Raw genomic sequence first — 26,177 nt, forward strand, 5'->3', positions numbered from 1 at the left:
AAAAAATAAGAATACTTAAGAGTTTTGATTTAACATTAGGAAGAACTTTGTGGTTGTAAATATAATTAATCATTGCAAAAGTAATAGACTCCAGAGAATTTTCAGAATTTTAAAAGAAATGTTAGATAAACACCTGTCAGGAGTAACACCACTGTCACTGATCTTGATTGAGGCAATGTTCATTCCCTGTGTGCTATGGTTCCATGTTAATGTATATCCTTAATATTTTTCTTTGTATATCAATAAATTCTGAAATGCCAAGAAACTACATGTTCCTTTGAAGTTAACCAGCTTTCAAACCATATTTGAGGTGCTTTTGTCAAAACTGTTGCATTCTGATATTCACTACTATGGCATATTTTCAAATCTCTTCGAAAATGGAGGGCTACATTAAATTTACTTTTGATAATCCAGATCTCACTTTGATAGTAAAACTTTCATGAATCCCGGTGAAACAACATTCAGGAACGTTGAGCAGCAGCAACACCTAGAAGTGAAGTTCTCTTATTTAAGATTCCTGTAAATGGAATAACTTTTGTACCTGCAGCTATTCTAATTTTTAGAGCTATATAGGAATGAAAAACAAGCCAGCAAAAAACAATAACAAAAACTGTATTACGGATTTCTTTTACTCTAGACATTATGAGAATAAATCTAAAAATACTGTGAACCTTCTTAAGTTCTGAGGCTGTATTTCTTCTTTCCCAGTAGGTCATAGTGAAGATGAGCTGCTATACAAAAGAACAGTTAAAGTTCAGAGCGAATACAAAACTGTATCATTCAAAGGACACTTTGTTTGGATGTGATTTATCTTACTTAACCTTATCTCTGGTTTTTCAGGTGTCCAGTCTAAGTCAGTAGTTCAGTCAATGTTAAGTCTGTGGTCAATGAAGGGAGACTAGTAACCCCTGATGACAGTTCACCTATTCTGCAATAAATATCTGAGAGCTGATATGAATCAGCTGTGAGAGCAACACATCTTTCTTCATTTGTAGTATTTTTAACCAGCTAAGAGCAGATCTCTCTAGTTTTCATGGGATTGAAGCTGTATGAGATTCATCTATGACGTTATGTGCCTAGTACTAAAGCTAAAAATGGGCATGTTTCAGTATATGACCATAAACTTGATGTATGGAAAAGGTGCAATGCAGCATTTTCTGCATTTCAGACAATTTTTAGTTGCCAAAAACAAAAGCATTCACATTAGAGTTGGTACATTAAAGTCATTTTTCTCTTATTTTTCCCTCTCCTCTTTTAATACCATATCATCTAGATGTCACAAGAATAAGTTTTCACTCAACTTTCTAACTGGAATTTTTTTCTCAACAAATGAAGAGGTGATGTTTCACAGAGGCTATCACCATCTACATATCTATATCTAATGAATGAAAAATGAACAAGAATAATTTGGCACTGCATAAATCAGCTCAAACTTTAAAATACTTTTACAGTACCCCCTCAACAGCCCCCTACTCTCCTTTCACTCCCTCAGAACTACACAGAATATAAGAATTGTTTCAATTGTTGGACACATTACAAATGCCTAAAGCAGTTCTCTTTTCTACTTGTACTGTTTATGTAGGTGTTTTTTATTTGTTTTTTTGATGGTGGTGTTTTTTGTGTTGTTTTTGTTTATGTTTTTTTTTTTTTTAATTGACTTATTAAATTGCTTCAAATTTACAGAGGTGTAAATCACTCATTTCCTAATCAGTGATTCGTTCCTCTGAAGAGGCACTGATGAAACCATGACAGCCAAAGCTTGTTCAGGAATGAATCTTTGTCAAAGGCTTTCCTCTCAACTTCAAAGCCTGAATTTACACCACTGAATTCAGCTGGAACATTTCCGCTCTTCAGAAGCTGGAAGGTCAGGTCCTTAAAGCATAGCTGCCAGTCAGGTGCAATGCAAAAGACAATGTGCCTCCTACTGTTTGGATGCAGAATATTTCTCTCTGAACATCTTCTCCCTCAGTGGTGAGTTCCTCAAGGACAACACTGGGGACAGCAATCCCATGCTACGCTATACTTACTCCTTGGTTGTCCAGTGTAAGACATTTCAGCTATGTACCAGTCATGACAGATTTAGAGCTCAGAGTGCATGGCTCTGTTATGCTTCCTACATTTTTAATTAAAGTGAGCATATTTTACTCCTACCTTAGCCTATAGTAACATCTAGAGTTAGTAAAATATCAGTCTGTTGATTTTTTGTTGCTTGTTCGTTTTTGTTGTTGTTTATTAACCATTGTCAACATCAGCACTGTAATTTTTTTAAAATATTTTTGTCTAACTCCACTTTTTCACCAGCACTGTGCCCACTGGAGAAGAGTCTAAATCTTCTCTTGAACTTCAGAAAATACACCTGCTTTCATAGATATGTCAATTTGAAGTAGGCAGGCATCAAGATTCTAGACAAACTGTTGTAAGAGGAAAGGAAGCCTGGAGTCTGGGTCCCAGTACCTCCATATAGTCTTTGTCAGCTGTCTGACTGTCCTTCAAAACCAATGTCCTGATCAAGCAGAAGTATTTCAGTTGATACCAAGTGTGTCCAGAAGAGAGAAACTATGTATTTCTTTCTGCAACATTCTCTGAAGATAATTATTCTGGTTGTTGAACAACGAAGAAGGACCTAGATACATGAAAAAGGGTTTAAGAAAAATTTAGGTCCATATAACTGTAACTGATATTTTCAATAAACACCTTGCTGTTTGATCTGATATCTTCACATGCCTACAAGTTTACTTTTGACAAAGCATGAAACTGCCAAAACCTGTGCAAGGTGTCTGGTGCTCACTATGGCTAAATCAAATTACAGAAGACAGAGCAGCACTGAAGGTCCTCTCAGGACCCAACCCAGCTTACTGAGAACATGCTTAATGTATAAGAAATTGCACTAAAGTAATAACGTTTTATATTGTTGTACTGAATAAGCTGTTATACTTCTCAATTTTCATCAGCCTCTTAAGCATGTTTGCATGAGGCCTGAAGGAATCATCTTCCTTGAAGCAACTTTTATCTGCAAGATCATTTACTATGTGTATGTGTACTCTAAATGGGGCTATGAAATTGAATAATCACCCCCCATCAAAACCCTGTACCACAGAATCACAGAATTACAGAACCATGCCCGTATGAATTCATGTAGACCATAACTACATGATTTTTCATGTGGAATACAATTACATACTAAGTATGTTACTGAATTTTGTGTTTAAAAGTCATTCAAATATGCTATCCTATCAGATTCCAAAAAAATCTTCATTTTAAAAATATTTTGGTATGAGAAATATAATTTCTGGTATGAGTTACAAACTTTAAAGCATCTGAGAAGAAAGAGTGGCAAAGGAAAGACTGAAAACCCACTGATGAACAGATAAGAGGAGAATAAAAATAGAAAAGTTTTATTTTTCCTCTTCATTTCCATTTTTATTTTATCTTACTTTTTAAGAGATTTTTCCTTCACACTTTTTAGGTAAACCTAAATTTATCACAGAATCACCGAGGTTGGAAGGGACCTCTGAAGATCCTCTAGTCCAATCCCCTGCCAAGCAGGATCACCTAGAGCACATTGTGCAGGGTGGCATCCAGGTGGGGTTTGAATGTCTCCAGAAAAGGAGACTCCACAACCTCTCTGAGCAACCTGTGCCAGTGCTCTGTCACCCTCACAGTAAGGATGTGCCCTCTCATATTCAGCTGGAACCTCCTGTGCTTCAGTTTGTGCCCATTGCCTCTCATCCTGTCATTGGGCACAACTGAAAAGAGACTGGCTCCATCCTCTTGACACTCTCCCCTCAGATATTTATACACATTGATGAGATTTCTTCTCAGTCTTCTCTTTTCCAGGCTAAACAGGCCCAATTCTCTCAGCCTGTCGTCGTATGACAGGTGCTCCAGTCCCCTCACCATCTCAGGAGCCCTCCTCTGGACTCACTCCAGTAATTTTGTGTTCCTTTTGTACTGGGGAGCCCAGAACTGGACGCAATACTCCAGGTGTGGCTTCACCAGGGCTGAGCAGAGGGGGCGGATCGCCTCCCTTGACCTGTTGGCAACACTATTCCGAATGCACCCCAGGATACCATTGGCCTTCTTGGCCACAAGGGCACATTGCTGACTCTTAGTCAGCCAGCTGTCAGATTCTCTACTAAGATCTCATGTGTTTACTATTTTTGTCATAGGAAAAGATCACAATGAAAATACAGAATACAAACAATGTAACTCCAGTTATTCACAATAAATGCATGTGTCTGTTTCTCTTGCAGGTAACTTTTCCAACTAATTAAGATGTAATAAAGTTATAGTGTAAAAACGCTGTTAAAGGATTTCTATTATTATCTTTAGTGCTTGAACTTGATAAACTGAATGAAGTGATCACTTAAATGAGAGTCTATAAATAGAATCAGCTTTATAGGACCTCTTTAATAATTCAAACAACATTTTTTATGCTATAGGTAATCCAATGAAACACATTGATTAATAAAAAGCAGGTAAGTGACAATTTCTGAATACTTTGTGTCTTTCATTTATCATAGGATAAATTGAAGAATATTATGCAAAATTTTAATGTGTAGACATTAATATACTTATTCATTCTTGTGATAATATAGAGTCATGCTAAGGCTTTCAATACCTACTTTACATATGGAGTGTATGAGTTCAGTGGAGTTTATATGTGAAGAGGTAAAGGCAAACTGTTTCAATTCACTCAAAGCACCACTGAAAGGGCTGACATCATAAGTTTTTGCATCTTTGGCTGAAGTTCAGGACTTCTCATTGTCCTTTCTCTCCTATTTGACTTTCCATTGTTTCTTTTTATGTGTGTTTTTAGAACTAGTCAGTGACTCAAGGGACATGTTCAAATACATAATTGCTCTAAGGGCAACAGAAAAAGAAGAGGCAATTTAAAGAATTAAATTGAAAGCCATCATTTTCAAATTTCTGTGATGGAGGAAAAAAGCTAGCCAACAATATCATTTCAACTACTATAAATTCGTTTTCCCTTGCAGCATCTATGAAGTGATGTCCATGGTGTATTTCCATGTTGTTAAAATTTATGGGCTTTTCTCTGTTCCACAAAAAAATAAACTAGGCATTTTCTAACCATTCCAAACTTTGACTAGTGCAAGAATAGAATTCTTTGCAAGAATTCAGCTGTGCCCAGGATGCTTAATTTTAGTAAGGCCGTTATGCTGGAATCCAGCAGCCTTGCTGTGTACATCAGGCCTGGAAAAGCTGAGGGGAGCAGGAGTACAGCCAACATACAGTGTCAACAGAAGCTACATTACAGTCAGAGGTCAAATCCCTTAGCCAGGAGGGAGGAACCCAGTAGCTGTTGTGTCCATGTGGCAAATCAGGTACAATCAGTCATTAAAAGTATTTATATGTAATGATGGGATGCAGTTGACATTAGTATATCAATTTTTTAAATCTGTCTGTGTCAAAATAAATAGTCTGGGTCTGAGTCATGAGATAAGACCTTAGAGTACAGCAGCACAGAACCACACAATGAAACAATTCAACACCTGCTAAGGAGACAGGCAAAAATAACCTGTCATCACACAACTATTGAAAACTTAACTATTCATTTTTCACACTATGATGCTCAGAAAACATGTTTGTAGTTGACTAAATTTTATAGTCAAACAGCTGTAGAGATCTGTGAAACAGTAATGGGATACCAAGACTCAGTACGGGCAGCTGGTTTCAAGCCAGACCTACCTGCTATTGCCTGAGCATTATTTCCACATGACAGTGCAGCCACCTATGAAACTAACCATTTTACCAGTTCACATCACTTCACCTGAAGAAAAAGAAGCCCACATTTTAAAAAGTCAGTGCCACTGCTGGCTGTTCTTGGTCCATTCATCAGCAGTTCCTGAAGTTTCAATCTCCTTGTAGATTAAGACCATCTCAATCCTTTAACTGAATGAAATAAGGAATGGATTGCTCTGGTGAGCCAGTGGGAGAGCTTTACTATGTCAACCAATACCTGTGCTGCAACAGCTCTGCAGCATCTCCAGTCACACCTAACAGACACCACACACTGCCAATACCACCCTCATAACTTACATTTAAATCTAAGATTGAATTTCCCAGAGGAGTTTTGAATTTATAATTTTGTTTGTAAAATAAGCATTTTAATCATAATAAAGGCAATTAAATGTGCATTTGAGAATCATAGAATCATTAAGGTTGGAAAAGACCTTCAAGATCATCTGGTCCAACCACCACCCTACTAAAAATGTCACCCACTAAACCACATCCCTAAGCACCACGTCCAACCTTTCCTTGAACACCCCAGGGACGGTGACACCACCACCTCCCTGGGCAACCCAAGACCAATGTCTCCTAATTTCTAATCTAAACCTCCCCTAAATACACCATACATGGGGATAAATGCCGTTTGGAAAAGCAGTTGTGAGAACAGAATAGCAAACCAAATAGCTTACATTTTATACATCCAGAGAATTCAGAGATCACTGTGCTCTTCAGTGGGAAACTAGCATCAGCATATTCTTCTTTACTTTCATCTATGAAAATGATAATAGTTTTACTGAGACAAAAGTCTAAACAAAATGAAAACACTGTGAAAATTTTCTCATACTTACCCTCACAAATACGTTTCTGTTCTATCATCCTTTCACTAACAATGGAAACCTCCTTTTGTTCTACAGCTACCCATTTATATCTTTTGGTGATGGTTATGAGCTCTGAAATGGTTTTCACCTGTGCTTCAGTTTTACATTAACACATTCCTTCAGTGTTCTTAAGCATTCAGGATTGATTTAGTTTCTCTCTTTACTTTCTCTCTTTATTCTCTCTCTCTCTCTCTCTCTTTTTTTTTTTTTTTTTTTCTCTCTCAGGCAGGGAAGCATTTCTTTTTTAAAGAGGCAGATAGGGTGGATTGTATTCTTGACTTTCCCTCCACCCAAATAAAGGAAAAAAAGCTATAATATTTTGTTGAAATATTTCAAAGAAAACAAAAATTCTGTAAAAGCTATGTTCATGAAGTATAATTTGTTACTAATAATATCTAATAAGTGTGTATATGTTTGGATTTTTTTTCCATTGTTTCTTATGATAACTATTCCTTCACCATGATCTTAAACATTTTTATCTACACAGGAGACACCTCAGAATAAATTAAAATTCATCCAGTACACTGATAGATTATGCCCTTCTCTTTTACTGTCTTCACTATCCTTTTCTTAGTGTAGCCTTTCTTATCTGGTATAAACTCATGCTTCTCAGAAAGGGATTAAGTCTAAACTAAAACTGACAATTTACACTGGAATAAGGAAATCATTGTGGCATATAACTATGACATAACCATGTTGATTACCACTAGTAAGACTTTCACATATGCTAAGACCACTAGCAAGTGTCTTATGCAGAACCAAATTCCTAGCTCCTAGTGGACATCCTGAAAGTAATGACACCAGCGCCACTGTTTCACTGATAAACACATTCGTTTTACAGTTTGATACCTACCATGGGTCATGGAGCAGGCACTATGTTAGACCAAATATAGCAGACCACCCCTTTCAGCCCTGGAAAGCATACTGCCAGATTAGGGACTGACTTAATTCAAAAGCTACATATCTGGATTTAGACTGATCTATTAATATCTGTTTTATTATTAAATGATTTATCCTATTAATAGAGGGTGTCCTGCAATTACAAGTTGTTTCTGTGGATGCTGGCTCTGCATACAATTTCATCTTCCCCTAATGTTTAAAGTTGACTGGGTCTTGATCATGGCTTGGCCAGGGCAATTTCTGATCCATCAGTGTGTACTTTCACCTCTCTCAGGATATTTATGAGCAAAACATTTCCTGCTAGAGAGGACATTTGTATGATTATAGTGTATTCCCTTTTACCCATTCTGTGTAATGACTTTTGCTGAGGTTTTGTTGCATGTAATCCACATAATGCAAGCAATCATGAAATAGAGCAAATGTGGCCACCTTTGTTGCCATTTATTTGTCTTCATTAGGTACTTGCAACAGATGTGATGCATCCAGTGACCCGATGATCTTGGAGGTCTTTTCCAACCTTAATGATTCTATGATTCTACGATACAATTACCAAAGCAATGCCACCAGTAATAGCTTTTCTTCCTGGTACTAAAACATGTCAGGAAAAAAAAAAAAATTAAATTTAAAAATAAAATAAAATAATAAATTATTATTAATAATAATAATAATAATAAACAGTGTTCTTTATAAGACTGATAACATTGTCATTCTACCACAGACTCGAAGGCACAATGATTTTGGCTTCTGATTCATCTTGATGTTCTTAGATAAAATGTCTTCACATTTAGTCTCCTGGAGCAGTGCTAAGACTGTCTGCATTTAACAGTTCTTTGGGGAAATCTTGTTTCAAAGCTCCCAGTTTTTAACTGACTCCCAGTGCTGAGCTGTGCTTATTCGTATCAAGTATTTTTGTTGACTCTCCCTTAAAATCTGGTAGGAATTAAAAATTAGTCTCAGGGAAAGCTGCCTAATGGTAAATTTATCATATGATAACAGATCCACAAGAAGCAGAGAAAGATACATCACTTGAATATATAAATATGTAGATTATGCTCCTGTATTGAGTCTTGCATTGTAGAAGAGATTAACTGTCTTCTCCATCTCTTACCTCTCAACAAGACCTGTGTATTTCAACAAGCTTTGCTAATGGGACGCTATATAGCTGAGAAGGTCCAACAGAATCTGAAGAAGAAATGATGTCATGAGTCATCATTTTTTCCCATACTACTCTAAGGGAATACTTTTGTTCCTTTTTAACCTGAATACAACATGACCACCTTTATTCCATAAGGAATCAGATATATTAAGAAGTGGTAAGAGAGATGCATCATTTTTTTTCCTTGATATTTTCTAGTGCACCAGCACGAAAGATATACGGAGGTCACCTCCCACCAAACATACCCAGACTGGGCTATATCCACTCCCTTCATGAATAACTATTTAACATATCCAGTTAAGATAGGAGCTGATTCTGATTGCTCTGAATCACTTTCTGAAATTGTTTAACCCTCTTTATGGATTAGGGAGGTAGCCAACACAGGCTACTTAGCTAATTTAGCTAATCCATTAGGTTCCTGAAACATCCCCAATGAATTATCAACACAATTGTGGCAAAGAAGTGTCTGAAACACATATGATTTCTTTTTAGCCTGTATAACCTGTGTTTTGATTTACAGGACAGAAGTAGAGAGGGATCGCAACCAAAAAGTGCTAGGCAAACCTAACCCAGTCCTTTCAAAAAATAATGTTAATGATTCATCATTGTGGTTATTTGCACAGTTTTGAACCTAGATGCCTTTCTAACTTTCACATTGACATTTGATGTTTCATATACACCCCATGCAATTTGTTCATTCATTTATTCAAGTGCTAATCATACTATTCTGTATTCTTCAGCAAGTCAAACTGCATATTATTGCTTCCAAACATGAAAGTTTTAGATCTCTCCACAGTTGCCAAGAAGATTCTTTCCAACACACTTTTGTCATCAGACATTCATTTTTACTAGTCCAGCAACACATTAACTTAATTAGTTCTCTCTATATAAAATTTTCATGCCACATTCTTGTCCAAATAATCTTTGAACACTGTCCTATTTATTTAATTAGACTTACCTGGACTGATGTTTCCCAGAAGATTAATAACAACATCAATTTTTAAAAATTATCTGTAAGTTTCCAAGATAGGCGAAGAAAATCAATGTCTTTGCACATATGGGAAACTAAGGACAAAGAAGGTGAAGATATTTCTTTGAGATAATAAAGGAGAACAACATCATTAATGAATTATTGGAATGAACCAATAAAGCAAAGAAACAAAACCAAGCATTGTTCTGCAGCAGTCAAACTAATGAATCTCCCATATCTCTCCACAACAGTACCTCCCTTCCACACTCCTGTAACTTTCTGTCTCAGGACATCCTGCTGAACCCGTTATAGCCTACTCCCATGATGCCATCAACTTTCCCTTGGTCACTTATGACTATATGGCACACTTTTAATTTTTTCTGCAGAGCAAGAGGCAGGTGTAGATTCTACCTCTTGAAAACATACTGATTTGCACCACCACTTGTACGGCTTACCTCTGTTTTTGATTTCATCTGCATTTCAACTGAGGGAGGCACCAATGTGGGCATATCTCCTCTGCCTAGGCACCTCTTTGTATGACATTTGCTGGAACAAAGTCAATTTAAGTACTATCTTCTCCACCAAACTTGGTTGAAATTTGCCCAACAATTCAACTGGATGAAGAAAACAGACATGAATAGACATAAAGTCTGATCAGCTTCTTTAAGAAACTGGTCTCAAAAAGTGCTCACAAGGCTCTGCTTGTTTCTACATACAGCTTTGAAGTTGCTAATCTCTGTCTATCAGAACTTTAGACCTCTGGTTCAGTAATGATGCTGCACCAAACTGGAAAGTTTTGCTGACATAATATATTATTGTTCCTGTTATGTCTGCATTCACGTAGTCCATCTTCTATGAATGTCTCTCTTTGGATTAGAAATTTCTCAAAAACTGTAATGTATGAGTACATAAAGTTCAGATCTGACTTGGCTTGAGCTGTGACATGGGATATGTTTCCTATCAGAATGGTTTAAACTTCTAATTCTTTAAAGAGGCTGACCTCTACTTTCCCATGTGCTATTGAAGTGGAAATGTCTTATCCTTTGATGTGTTGCCACTTATGTGGTGCATTTGGTAAGTTTCCACTTTCCAATTGTATTAATTCATATCACCTCTACATTCTCTTTCTTTAATAAATTAATGACAAATAAATTACAATCCTCCTCTAACTCAGGACAACAAAGCCAACTCTGATAGTTTTTAAAGAAGCCTTTCACCTCAGAAAATTTCTTAAGATAATTCCCACTGACTGGTGATTTTTGACATCGTATTCCCCTTATTCAGCTGCCTAGTGAGAGCAGAGAGGGGCAAACTGGCAGTTTGCAGAGACATGCAGAGGTTAACAATATCACTATAGCTGTTGATCTGACTTGGAAAAAAAAAAATCAGACCAAAAATTTAATTGAGGCCACCTTCATTTTCAGAAGCTTCATGAATCATTCTGAAAGGGCTGCTCTCATCCTGAGACATGAAACAGTCTTTATTTCCTGTATAGTATGTTTTCTCAATAAAAGCAGAGAGCCTAGTGGGGATTTTTCTCCAATGAACTATTAGATTTTGAAAAGTCTGCCATTCTAAGACTGTAACAGACAAAACCAATAGTGGAGAAAGAAATACTGCATCTATAGAGAAACCGATGGTGTGTACTTTACTGATAAACAGAGCAGTTCCTTCTTTTTTAGAATACTAATGACAGATGTGTCCCAGGCTTATGAAGAAACAACTCTGATGGTCTTTCCTAATTTACCTTAATGCTCAGAGTTCTGACCTGAATTGCTTCTACGGAGAAGGGACTTTATGTCCTTTTTTTCTTCCATAAGTTTTGATTTTGAATTTACTCCAAGGTGGAAATTAAATCCAGTTCAAATAAATGTTTTTGGATTCTGTTGTGGGATCTGTCAACAAAATAGAAAAGTTAAACTGAAAGCATATGAGGATTTGTTAAGTTATTTGAGAAAAATATTCTGAAATGACAATATTTTACATTATAGCATAGGCAGATCTGGACTCAAGAAACAGGCATTATCATTTTGATATCAGTTATCATACTAAAAATCAAGCAATATACAGTACCTAAAAGTAGTACAATTTGATTCTTACAAAAATACACAAGTCTTCTTTCATATAGGAACACATGAAAACTAGATTCAGAAGTCCATACTAAGATCACCTATTATTATAATAAAGACAAATGTTAGGCGTGACTCTTGCAGACTGGCTTGTTGGAGTTTTGCTAGCATGGAAGTGGCATAACCCCACTGAAAGAACTGGAGAAACAAGGTTTCTATAACTAATTTTTAATACAAGAACCATTTTTTTGAAACATACAATATTTTTACTCAGTTTAACAAAATTCCACTGACTTTAGTCAAGTTACTTAATACTTTTATTACTCCATATAAAAGTTAACTCAGATCGAATATCTACAAATGGTGAAATATATTGGCACCGTGTAACCAACATCAGAGAAATAGTATTTGCCCAAAACAAGCAATACTTTTCTACAATGCCAACAGAACTGGTATTATTTGTAACACAAAAATCACTAGAACAGAAGCCTGTTCTTTTCTTAAGAATGAAAAAAGAAATGATATCAGAACAATTTTGATTATATGCTTTATAGTAGGAAACTTACAACAATTTGTAATGTTTAAAAGATTATTCTGTTTCTTTTTGCCTTTCCATTTTCTACAGCCTCTGGAAATAAAAAAGACAGTCTCTCATGGACTTAAAATTTAAAAAATATATATATTAATAATGATAAAAAAGGCAATAAAATAATTCATTTACAGGGCAACTGTTGTAAATAACACTAAAATCATAGATAATCTCTATAGAGAGATTGTAGATTGTATCTCTTTCTGTAGATGAAATATCAAGTTATAAAGCAAATATTATGCATTTTTGTCTACTCCTCTCAGGAAAGAAAAGGGTGAAGCCTCTGGATTCATATTTTGACACCGTTGTTTCTCCTAACTGCAAAATCTGTTGTTTGTCTGAAATATTAAGTGACCTGGCTGGAATACTTCTTTGCCTCAGATTTAAAATTATGACAGTACATAATTTTTGTCCCATAACACACTGTCTGTGCTATTAGAACCTATCGTTTGCCAGGAAGTCATCCAAATTTGTGTGTGTGATTACAATGGACCAATCTGACCATTGAAATAAGTTGTTAGAAAAGCCTTTATTTCACTCAGGTCCCGTCATTCAAGCCATTTTTCTGTTAGCGGATTTTCAGAATATCTTTCCTAATATGTAGTGTCCAGTTATTAGCTAAAACAGAATCCAAATCCAATCCAAGTTCTCTGAGAAATGAACCTATCCCTTTCCACTTCTCAAAACTGGACAAAATATTTTCAAAATGAGGAAACACAGTGCCTTAATGAGAGCACAAAAAGATACTATATTTGTTACAATCTCTCTTAATAATGCCCATTAAAATTATTAAATATGCTGAGAAAAGAGGATGAAAGTTAACTTACATAATTAAACATACCTAGGGCATCTCACCTATGCACGATGCTAGCTTTCAAAGTAGTTACTTGTGAAGTCTTTCACATTTGAAAAACTGGGGTCAGTGTCTTGGTGTCCTCTGGTGAAAAATAAATAATTCAGAGAGAGAGAGAGAGAGGAGAGAGAGAGAGAGAGAGAGAGGAGAGAGAGAGAGAGAGAGAGAACATTGTAAGAAATACTCCTTCAAACAGTGGAGAAAAATGGAGAAATGGAGACAAGGTACAGAATCTTTTTTCTTTTCTGATAAGAGAAGAAAATTAAACAAACAAGTCAAGTGCCCTGGGACCCTCTCAGGGATCTAGTAAGGATCTCCCTCTGTTTTATTCTCTCCCAAAATATGTGAAACACATGATGTTCCCTGAAAACTTTTCCCTCTTGCCTCAAGAAAACCATTAAATTCTTTATAAATCATTCAACATTCAAATAATTTGGTGCTGCTTCCTGACGTCAGACTATCAGCTCTTAACCTCCGGCTCCTTACGTTCTCGTGAAGTCTCTTTCTGCAACCTTATTCACAGCTATAGCAAAAGTATGTGAAATGACCAATTGCCTCTACTGAAAAGGCTCAGGATAGTAGATTATTCTGCATCTTCAAGCTATTTAGTATTTAGGTGGACGAGATATCTTTAGCACTAGAGAAAAGCATAAATGTATGTCAGTAGCAGTATTCTGAAACAGAAAAATGAAGGCACAGGCTAGGCGAGAGTAAAAAGAAGAATGATGCTTGTTTCCTGCCAAGAGGACAGTTCTCCCACTTTGTGCATCAGTGATTCCTTCTCTAGACCAAAACATGAATGGAATGTTAGCATTTCCATCCGGGTTATATATGACACACAGAGCTTTAAACAAGAACCTCCAATTTCTGGTTCTGCTGTGTGAAAATTAAATAAAGTGCTTATTACTAAGGTCCTTTTGGGCAAAGGTTCTGGTAAAATCCTGCATTATCACATTTATCTAAAACTGCATTTCCTTTTGCTATTTACTGGATATATTTAATCTATCAGACCCAGGACAAGAATCCAAGGGAGACACAGAGACGTCTCTCCATTGTTATCCCTACATCAAAGAACTTCCATGAAGAGCATAAGGACAGTACTGGACAGGTTGTTTAGTGTCTATCTTTGTATGCATGGGTGGTTACATCTGATTTTTTTTCATAACACAATCACAAGGATAAAGAAATTATTGTGCAATATAAGCCCAGAATCTGTTTCACTTTGCTATCAAGAGGAAGAGATCATGTAACTCCAAACAATTTCCTTTGGGCTTATCAGAGATTTTGCAATAGAAGACTGTATTGTTCTATTTATAATGTTTCTGACATTCTAATTACATTGCTACTCTCTTGTTTCTTCTGAGCTGAAATTCTACACAAAATTTGAGGGAAATAAGTTGTAAATCTTAAACTCTACTCCTAGCAGTGATTTTTCTCTAGGAACCATTTACATTCTGTATTCTTCAAAGTCTCAGATGTTAGTCCAGAACTCAATCTTCAGCATAAAACCAGGGAGTGTGACATTTTCTAGTGATACAGTGTCATCAGAAAAAATGCAGTGGAAAAATATTCATAAAACATAAGCAGATTCATTAGCTTTGCTCAGTGTTATACCTAAATCTGTGAGGTCACAAAGGAGGCATGAACCTCTAGCTATTTTATAATATTTTGGATTCAAAATAATATCCCGTTCCAGGCAACTCAAGCATGAATCTTTTAGCTAAGCAAAATATACCAGTTTGATTCAAACCATTTTATATAATGAAATGAGCCTTTTCTCAATGAAAAGCATGGGACTGTAAAAGACTCAAAGAAGACATGCAAAAAAAAAAAATCTTTCAATGTTAAACACTCAAACTTCTGAAGACACTGAAATAGAATAGTTCAGTTGGAAGGGACCTACAAAGATCACCCAGTCCAACCGACTGACTTCTCCCAGCCTGTGTTTTCATCTGGTATTCATCCATCCCAGGTGCAGCACCCACCATTTCCCTTTGTTGAATTTCATGCCATTGAAAATTGTCCAATTCTCCAATGTATTTTGATCCCTCTGCAAGGCCTCTTGTCCGTCCACAGAGTCAACAGCACTTCCCAGTTTAGTGTCAGCAGCAAACTTGTTAAGGATGCATTCAACTCCTGCATCCAGGTCATTGACAAAAATATTGAACAGGACTGGCCCTACAATTGAGGAGGACTACAGGTAGCGACTGTACATAGGTAAACAAAATTGAAAGAAGTTAAATTGCCAGTAGAATAAGGATCTGAAACAGCCCTTCCAGAGGTGACATTCTGTGAGGAAAAAAAAAAAATGAGTTTAATATGTCTGTGAATACAATGTTATGCTGTAGTTATCCCCATGGTATTGGGATACAAGACTCAGTAATCGTAATGATCTTTTCTGACCCAGTTTCATTTAAATTTTGATCCTTCCAATGTTCACACAAGGTATTCATGCAGCCCCTTTGTTTGTTTTGACTGTACTTCAAAGCTTCTGATTGCAGTAGCTATCCTTCTGGAGTTTTGAGAGGCATACGAAAGTGCACTGGGTAAGGATTCAGCATGCAAGCAGGGTTGTACTTCATTTAAGTTATCTCCCCACTTGCCACTGGAAGGCAGGACCCTGCCAGGCAGGCAGGTTACTGCAATGTCCTCTGCAGGATACTGGGCTGTTCAGAGGCAAGGGTTAAACTGTGTCTCCTTCCAGCTACAGCAATAACAAATTAGCCTGAGGAGAGAGGAGATACTACAGCAAAGCTGGTCCCAGGCCAGCAAATTAAGCAAAATCCTATTTAGTTCCTACTGAGTAGATGGTACAAATACAAAAACATTAGTGTGTATGCTCCAGAAAGATATGCTGTTAATGAGCAGAGACTTAAATTCTGCTACACTTTCAGTCTCCAGATGGTTGAAAAGCATAGCCCTGAGTAAAATACATTGCAAAATCTAAGCTGAAAGTAATAGAACCAAATGCATGACCTACAGGAAAAAAAAAAAAAAAAAAGTGAAAACTAAGGAGGGAAACCAGATCCCTTTCTCTATAGTAGTTCTTTGATTTTTTTTTTTTTTTTTTTTTTTTAATGCTGGCAGTAACTAACTTTGTTCCTACCTGCCTTTTCTAAGTCAAAACTAGCAATATTATCTTTGCCATCTGTTCATGCTGTTTCCCATAGCCAGCACTTTGGTCTCTCAAATCAGACATCAGCCAGCCAGCCCTTGGCTGCAAATCCATCCTCATCTCTATAATACATGCAGTTGCTATGGCTGATTTGGGTGTTTTGGATGGATACAGCTCAAGGTCATGAGCTTGGCCACTTTCACACCAGATCCACATCCAGCACAGACAAAGAAAACCTTAATATAACTCATCCACATAAATGGAAAATGTGATATGTCCCTGCTGAAGTTCTTCTCAAGTAAAATATGCATAGCCTAGGTAAATGAAAATGGTGGTTCTGAGAAAAATAAACACCTCCTACAGGTGCTACAGAATGTATGCTTGTTAGAGATTTTTTCAATAATGGTTCTGTATAATAGGCTAAGAAGAAAATATGTGGTTTTTACCGTACTTTTAAAATTGTCAAAACAGTATTGATCTTTTATAATAAAAATCTTACACTTTTCTGCTTTGAATTAACGTGGTTTCTAAATTAAGCTAAATATAGCCAATTTAAGCAGTGAAAAATAAAAATTAATGGAAAACAATATTTTGTTTGAATCACAGATAGTTTGGACTTCCGTGCTGCAAAGCCTTAGATTTTGTTGTTTTATTCTAATTTAATATTTTTTCCCCCATAAATCCATTTTCAAGTAAAATGAGACAAGTTTTCTCCCTCATTTCATTCCCACTTCCTGTAGGTCATCCTTGTAGCTGCAATTTGGAAAGAAGCTGTATATAAGACAATATCTCCACTGGTGTATTATTCAGAATATGGCTATCAGGACAACCTTGTTTCAGATTCCAAGATACTGAAAGATGTACTATTTTATTACCCAGGCAGGGACTTTTACTAAGATGCATACTTCAACTTCTTTTTCAGCCTTTGAGAAAGGTTCCTGTATTGTGTGCAAACCTGGAAGAAAACTAACAGCATGCTATCAAAATAAATCTCACTCAGCTGAAAAAGGCCAAATAAAGGTTAATCCAATTACTTAATGGTTGTCTGTTGTCTCCTTTTGCCTCTTCCTTCAGGCAGCTGTGCTTTTACATGTTCTGCTTCCCATTCCTAACATGTTTTATAGAGTTCTTTCTTTCAAAAAGGAAAATTACTTCACTGTGCTCTCTAAACATAGTCTTTCTCCATTATGAGAAATAGATATATGCTCAAAGACTTGAACATTAAGTGCTGAAATTCCTCATTTACAACAAATATTTAATTTCATTTAACATGAACAGGTCATTGCTCTTAAATTTGTCTGACTTATTCTTGAGGTTAGACCTTTTAATGAATTAAATATATAGTAGGAATAGCACTGAAAAATTAACAATATTTTTCTGGGGATTTGATCAATAACATTAATACTTTATTGTAAATACATGACTCCAGTGACGGCAGCATAAATAGCCATAGGAGTCAAATAAATATGCTTAATAGAACTCTAATGAGAACAAAATTTAATGAACTGCATGTATATGTTTCAACATTCCTGCTTCAGGAAAATTGAATGTGCTAACTCCTGCTAACATCATCTCCCTCTGGGAGTTTACTGCCCAACAAGTAAGCTGCACAAAATGATAACCGACCTACTGGGAGGGAGGGCAGCAAGCAAAGAGTAAATGAGATGGCTGTGACAATTAATCTTTGGCATCCACTTATAGCTTGTGGAGTAATTATCCTGCTGCATTTAAGATACGTCAAAATGTTCATATCTAGAGTCACCTTAATTAGACCTCCTGTTCAGATACTAAGCACTCCACTGTCGTCCTCTCAGCCAGAACTGTCATAGCCCATCCTTGGTGGTGTCCCCTGACACCAGCTGAGGTGGCACTATTTATTCCCTCATCAGCCTGACTCGGAATTCCTCTCTTCCTTCAATAAAATTGCAATATTTCAGCTGCAAACATTGCCCAGAATGGATTCTGTTTGGTAGCCTACTGAAACACTGACATCAATCCTCTTTATTGCTAAATGAAAAGGGAAACCTTCTTTCCCCGGTGTGTTTTTACTGTCACACACTCAGTGAGCAAAATTTTAAGTTATAACAATGCGACTAGGAATAATAATAACAATAATAACAATAAAAATAATAACAATAATAATAATGATGACAATAATAATGATGAATCTCTGTAAGATTGATGATGAGTAACCAGAACTGCCCTGATTCCTTCAGCCTAAATTCTATCTCTAACCCTGCTATGCTTAGTATTGAAGCCTCTTGGACCTGGGGGAAACTACAGCCCTGTCAATCTGATTTCAGTGTCAGGGAAGGTTATGGAACAGACCACCTTGTTGGGGGTATTGGTCAACAGCTGGCTAAATATGAGCCAGCAGTGTGCTCAGGTGGCCAGGAAGACCAACAGCATCCTGGTTTGTATCAGAAATAGTGTGGTCAGCAGGACCAAGGAAGAGATTGTTCCCCCTTCCTCGGCTCTGGTGAGGCCACACCTCAAATACTGTGTTGAATTTTGGGCCTCTTACTTCTAGAAAGACATGGAGGTGCTGGACAGTGTCAAAAAAAAAAAAAAAGGCGGGGGTGGGGAGGCAAAGAAGCTGGTGAAGCTGGTGAAGGGTCTAGAGAACAAATCTTGTGAGGACCAGTTGAGGGAACTGGGTTTGTTTAGCCTAGGGAAAAGGAAGCTCGGGGGGAACCTTATCATGCTTTACAACTACCTCAAAGCAGGTAGTAGCAGGGTGGGTGTCTGTCAGTTCTCTCAAGGAACAAGCAACAGGACAAGAGGAAATATCCTCAAGTTGCACCACGGTAGGCTTAGGTTGCCCAGTTCTTCTTTGTTTTTGGGTATATATTTATGTTTTTGACAAAAGTTAGCAGCATAACAATAATTCATTCATATCCCCTTCAGCACATATCAGTTATTTTGGTTCAGCAAATCAAAATGATATGAGCAGTAGACAAAAAGCTCTGACCAAATAAAGAAACAGGGATAAAAATGATAGGTTGTTTGTGAAAGGAAGGAGCAATATATATATATATGTATTTCTGTTTTTCTCTGTTTGTAAAGTGTCATCCTTCCTGTTCTACCTTATTAGTACTTAATTGTCACTTGTACATTTACATTGATTTGTAGATATTTTTTAACCCCTTTATATTGCATCTCATATTATGGACTTATTTTAAGAATGAATTGTGTAACTGCAGCAATGATTCGTGTGAAGCAAAAGATATTCAAATATTTGACATACAGACATACCTTGTAAAAAAGATCAGAAAGAAATCTTGTCTATACGCAGCTCTGATTCAGAGTACTGTGTAACAGTCCAGGTGCATTATACTTTTTTTTAACCTTATTTTTTAAACTGTCAGATATTATCACTGGAGGCAGACTCTAAGACATGATAAGCCAGTAGTTTGATCTGATATAACAATCCTATGTTATTGTGATGAAAAAGTAACAAAACATATTTATAGAAGTATCTTCTTCTGTAATGAAATATGTTCCTCAAAACATTCACACACTTGTATAGTTCCTATATGACATGTTGATGTTGTGAAGAAAAATCACAAGGCCCATGTCAAAAATAGTTAAGACGTGCTCATCATTTTATAGCTGCAGAGGAAAATAAGGCAAGAGATCAGAGCAGCCTTGCCATTAACAACTCTGCATTTAGACCAGGTTAGCCATGCCTGTCATTTCATTTCTCCCTTTGCCAGTTCAAATGTAAAATACTGAATGCACAAATAGCAATATGTGCAAGCAGTTCCTAAAAACACGACTCTCTTTCAAATATATATGTGTTCTCTGACCCATTTCATTACAAATAAAATGCCAGAATTTTTTTCTGAAGGCTCTTTGTGAAAGAAAATTCCTTAATCTGCCCAGGCTTTTCTGCAGTGGAGAAAATCACTACTGGCAGGGCATGCTAACATATTTCAGAGAACAGTTCTATCACCTGCAGTAGTAGTTAGGGTTTAAAGATAACTTGTGGTCTGTGCAGGGGGTTAGACTATATAGTCACCCACGAACTTCCTAGACTAGGAAGGTGGAGGCGGGGATTCACCTAACTAAATGTTAATCTTTACTGCAAATCACCCTTCCTCATCAGTGGAGAACTTGTCAGCAATGTCAGAGAGAACAGGTACAATTTATAAAACATGCATCTGAAAAAGAATAGGTGAATTGTAGTTTTCTCCATTGTCTGCTGAGCAGGCCTGCACTGATGAGACAAGACACACATCCCCTCTGTGTGGCTATGTCCATGCTAGCACTTCCACTATTGATAGTGCTAGTACAAAAGCAATTCTGGTAAGTACTGTAATTCAAGCTTTTCTGTGTGAATATTGTTTTCATCTCAGTTCGGTGCCTGAGGAAAATGATGTTAGTTGTATATTTCCTATAGCTCACATACAGTTGCTTAAAACCAGATGAGGTATTTAAGTGATTGTTAGCTATCTAATGTGCTATTTTTGCTGCCAATTACCCACCGTTTTTATTTTTATGTAAGGCAAAGAAAACACTGGAAAGGTGGTTGAATGAGTAGTAGTCCACAATGAAAAGAAGTCATAAAAAGGCCTAAAACTTAGAGGAAAAAAGGCATCCTACTACACCAAGCAAAGGCCTCTATGACCTTTTCAGAATCAACCTCTTTACAGTCCACTGACAATGTCTATGAGCTGCTGTCTACAGAGACATCCTCTTCCACTGATTGAAATACTGAGTGGTCATTTTATTACCAGAAAAATATCTGGAGTTTCTTAATTTCTCACATCTCCTAAATCAGAGAGATTTTATTAAATTTAAAACCCTAAGTGATTTTTCCCCACACAAGTGACTGAATCTTTTGATGAAAAGAAACAGATCCCATCTGTCTTCTGATAACAAAACTTACATTTGGTCACTGCAGAAAGGACAGATATTTTGCTTTTTACATGGAGAGGAACATAACAGAAGCTGGAATCACACAACTATTGGATTTATTGTCTCTGTGTGTTTCAGACTGATTTTTCCTATGTCATTTAGACAATTCTAGCAATGTCACATTCAGTCTTGTCCCTAAATTAATCTTTACCCAGAGAAGTGTTATCAGAGATCATAAGAATGTGGGAATACTACAGTAAATGAAGGTAAAGATCACTAACATAATAGGATTGCAGGACTGCTGTGCCTGGCTGGGCACTCGGGATATCCCCGTCCCAGCCCCAGGGCTGCAGGCCCAGCACTGAGGCCAGGCCCAGCTGCTCAGGGCTGTGCGGGGCTGGGGCTGGAAACCCCAAGTACAGTGCCAGCGTGGCCTTCCTGGGCAGCCAGCTCCATGGCGCCAAGGCCCCAGGGGGAGAAATATGGTTTTGGCTGATGTAGAACTGTAAGGAAACAAAGCAAAGCAGCAGCTGACCCTGCCTTTCCACATCATCTAGTTTCCTAGAACATCTGCTTAGATGCCTGTACACCAGTGTTATTCTACACAACATGTGACTGTAGGGGAAATAACTAATGGTGAAGAAATAAAAACCATTAAGGAGAATTCTTGTTTGAATAAGCAGATTATAAAATATATATCTACAGTCTTTTGGAAAATAATTATTATTTTTTTTTCCAAAATGCAATGTCTAAATATCAAAAATAAGGACAGAAAGTAGTTATCACTGTCTGGGGAAAGAGATATTTCTTTCTCAAGACTGGTTTTGAGACATATGAAGCAATTCTATATCACATTTCAACTTTCAGAAAAATATTCTATGAAATCCAAAGCTTCAGTCTGATATGTTCCTCACTCTACTACTCCAGCCCATAAGGAAATGTCAGAGAATGTGATGACAGTAAGTACCAACTTCACTGTGTGTAAGAATGTAAGCTTTTTTTCTGGCTTGAGGAACACCAAATCTCACTGAGAATACAATGCCAACACGAGATAAGGGATAAGTGTACAGAAGCCAAATCCACTATAATTTACTGCTGTTTTAACTACAGAACAAGCATAGCACAGAAGAAATATTATTTTCAGTACACACAGTCTTCAGGTGTGACTTGCAGGCTGGTCTTGGACAATAGGTCTGTTCCATGTCCATTTCCTGCTTTATAACTGTAACCTGAAATGAATCTGAAATGATCACCAGTAAACATATAAAAATCATCTCATTTTAAATCTTAGAACTACTAATTCTAGATCTGGCCTTCTAAATGGCTTATGTTAGATGACTAGAACAAAGTCACAAACTCCTGCTGCTGTACAGTCTCTGGGGTCTCTTTCCTGACATATTAAATCATGGCAGGAAACTTTAACAAATATGTGAATGAAAGTTCTCCAACAACATTTCTTTTGTATAATTTTCTGAGTATTATTTCTGAGTCTTCGAAGTTATCGTTTCATAGATATTAGTTTGGATCTTGCTGCAAATTAATATTTCATGTATATGAATGTCAATATATATATTTCAAGTTATATATTTTTCCTTTTTAGTTATCAAAACCAAAATTCTACACACAAAATCTTTTAAAAGTTGCAACATTTAATAAACTACTGTCACGTTATGAGATTCTATTGATCTTTGGGTTTATAATAATTATGATCAATGGGAAAAGAATTTAAACTTTTTTTTAAGAAAATATATAGTCTCTGACAAAACAAGGAAACAAGGAATAGTAACAAGAACCAGTGTCAATATGTTTTGTGCTTTTGCAAGAGCAGGTGGTGTAAAGGAATACACCTGTATTTCTGAAACACCTTCTGATAACAGAACGCACAACTCTCCAGTGTTTTTATTCTTAGTCAGACCAGCAGGACATCCTTTATCAGCTTTTAGATCTTTTCTTTTAAGTCACTTGGAACCAGTGATAGTTTACTAAATTTCAGAGAAAGAAATATTAGTTTTTCAGAACAATTCACACCACTGAGAGTAAAATGAAAGAATGGAGTTACACTCTTGGCAAAGAAAGAAGCTGATTTAAAGCAGCCAGTGAGAGTACTTATAAGATACCAGATTATAGAGTTATTTATTTTAAAGAATATTTAGTTCAGACCTTCCACTGCCAGCAGTTCAAAAACCATGAGCCAGGTTCCCAAAAATGTCATTATACTTAAAGTTTATTTTAGCTAATTTAATTGAGACTCCAGTGATCATGCTGTATGTCTGCCAGACATTCAGAATCACTTTTGGGTGTTAATATTAACCAAATTTGACAGAGGTATTGAGGTCTCAAAAATATTAAGTTCTGCAATTGCAAACTGTCAGTTAGATGGTGCACCAGTAGCGTGCCTGCTGGTGGAGACACGGGCACATCACCACTCTTGCTTATCTTGCCCAACAGCAGGAGCTGCCAGTCAACATTTCCACAACTTTGGATCAGTCACTGAATGTTGTTGCTTGCTCAAGCAGCATTTTGCTGACAGATAAAGCAAATTAGGTTGTTGGAAAAGATTAGTATCTCTTTCTGTTATGAATAAACTGAAGGTCTTGTCCTGACAGACTGAAGAGGGCTTGAAGGAAAATTTGAGGTTTAATGATAGGGGATATGGAGTAGTTTCAGGGAATTGGGATTATTATGATAGAGAGACAAGAAATGCAGTGCTAGAATCCACAGGAAACTAGACTTCCTTGGTTCTGCTCTTCACAGAGCAATTTGTTTTAAGAACAGGCTTTTATTGTTAAAGCCTGCTTGTGTTGTGTCCTCAGGCTACCTTAGAATCAATTATTTCAGCCTTTCTCTGCAGGTATGAACAGTAAGAACTTACTTCATTTTTTTTTTGTATTGACAGTTTAGATTCTCACAGTGCCAGAAGATGGAGATTAAAAAAAAAAAAAAAAAAAAAAAAAAAAGAGAGAGAGGTGATAAAAATTAATAAATGATAGAAAACAGTGCTTGGAGAAATCTTTAGTATGCTAGATAACCTATGTCTAAACCATTCCCATCAGATTCTTGCCTACCATATTTTTACAACCCTCCAATGATAAAGCTACAAAAACTTTCCAGGATTCTCTGTTCCAAAGTATCCCTATTTTTACATGAAGTTCTCCTGTTCTTACTGCACCATTAGTTGGCACTGTCAGTGTTAATGCACTGCTTGAGAAAAACAGGAAACCTTTTAAGAACAATTTAGAGAAAGAGAAGGTCTATGTTTTTTACCCACAATAACAGGAACAATTCATTTACCCTAACTTTTGATTACACTGGGAGGAAATGAACACACTAAGCCATCCTATCAATGAAAAATTTTACAGAAACAAGGGCCCAGCAAAAGTAATGTAGAAGAGAGATGGTCATTAAGCTCTTACCATTACTTCTACAGCTACACATACAATACAAATATGATGCACAAAAATTCTTATTAGATACTCTTAAGTAAAATATTTACTTAAGGGGATGATCTGTTTTGATTCACTTTTGATTCACGAAGAACCCTCAATGAAAAAGATTTAAAATTGAAGTCCATCATATTTATTGCTTTATATTCTGGACAGATGCTAGCTGACCTCTTTCTGTAGAAAACATAAAGGCTCTTTCAGAGACACCTTAAAGAAAAGACCTACCTATAACTTCCCAGCCCAGTTCTGTTCACTGCCTACGACAGAGGAATTTTAGCGTTCTTATGTTGTGCCACTTCTTCCAGACTGGCAAGAAGTTTTCTTCAGCTGAAATACCACCCAAGATTTGGCCATGTGCATATACACATATATTTTGAGACAAAATGACAAAAATTTAATTCATAGCAATAATATTTGAATGTGGAATAAAATCCTTACTAAAATCTTAGAAGAAAAGCAGGATCTGCCTGTGTTTTCATAACCTATAGAATAGTTTTGTTCTGTAGATCTTCCTTAAACAATCACAATGTTGCAAATGGAACTGAAATGCATCTGCCATGACAAAATTCACTGAGAAAGCTCTGAGATCTGAATATTTTTCCTTCTGCAACACTCTGAAAACAAAACCATCATTTAAATCTAATTACTTTAGCCCAGGAAAGACATACACTTGTTAAGAGGAATCCTGATAGCTGTAAAAGAGTCTTAAAGTACCATTCACATACCACATAAAATTCTCTCACACAGAGATTATGCAACTGAGTTTCCAGCATCAGTGTGTTTTGCTTCATATTTTGAAGAGAGAGCTTGTGTGAATGCATGCCTTATTATTTAATAGTGTAGAGATCCTTGAGAGTTTAAAAGAGCAGCTAGAATAACATGGCTACAACTTTGAGTCTGAATTTGCAAAGATCAGTGTTTTTCTTATTACGAAAACAAATGGCAAATACATTTGTCTTGCTGACTCACACAGGAAGTCATAGACCCAGCAGAGCTCCTTGTACAGGAGTCTCGCTTGTGCTGGGCTTTACTGCTCAACAGTCCCTCAGAGACCACCAGTTCTACTAACACTTGCTTGACTAGTCTTCACAATAGTCTTTGGCAAGGCAAACCCCTGCATAACTTCACGAGTTCTCACTGACTCATAACCTCCTCAAAACTTGCTCCTCGCAGCCCATTTCCTGCAGTGCGGTGGCCAGTAGGCTCTGGCCTTGGTGTTTTATGGCTCTGGAAGCTCAGCTGAGGTCCAAGGCTGACAGACACCCACTTTTACCTGACTCCTGCAGAGCTCCTAGTTGTGACTTCTAGGCACTCGTCATGCTGCAGACTTAGTGGCTGCTAAGAAAACCTCCCTCTCCACTCCTTCCCATGTCTGGCAGTCTGTTCCCTAGAGTGCTCCTTGAGCAAGACCCCAGGAGGTGGGCAACTCCAAGCTGCCTCCTTGTTCTGACTGGGCTCATTGACTGCCTCTGTCAGAGCAGGCCCTCTCAGTTTGCTGCTTTCACTCAGATTAATTACATTGCCTGATACAACACAATGCAGAGGTTTATTTATCAGAGTTGAAGGTATCAAATTCAGAATTATACTTACAAG

At 36.8% G+C, this 26,177-nt stretch overlaps 1 long non-coding RNA gene across 2 annotated transcripts; it reads right to left on the reverse strand.

Annotated features, from left to right (window-relative positions):
• Positions 1 to 1,918: 1,918 nt before the first annotated feature.
• LOC106032432 (uncharacterized) lies at positions 1,919 to 6,810 on the reverse strand. Of its 2 annotated transcripts, XR_001204846.3 has the most exons (4): positions 6,600 to 6,810; positions 6,441 to 6,521; positions 5,710 to 5,791; positions 1,919 to 2,623 (listed from the first exon to the last, which is right to left on the reverse strand). It is a non-coding gene; the product is annotated as an uncharacterized lncRNA (long non-coding RNA). The 2 variants fall into 2 exon arrangements; XR_001204847.3 differs by lacking the exon at positions 5,710 to 5,791.
• Positions 6,811 to 26,177: the final 19,367 nt, after the last annotated feature.

The sequence above is a fragment of the Anser cygnoides genome, chromosome 3, assembly GCF_040182565.1.
Source record: "Anser cygnoides isolate HZ-2024a breed goose chromosome 3, Taihu_goose_T2T_genome, whole genome shotgun sequence".
Lineage (NCBI taxonomy): Eukaryota > Metazoa > Chordata > Aves > Anseriformes > Anatidae > Anser > Anser cygnoides.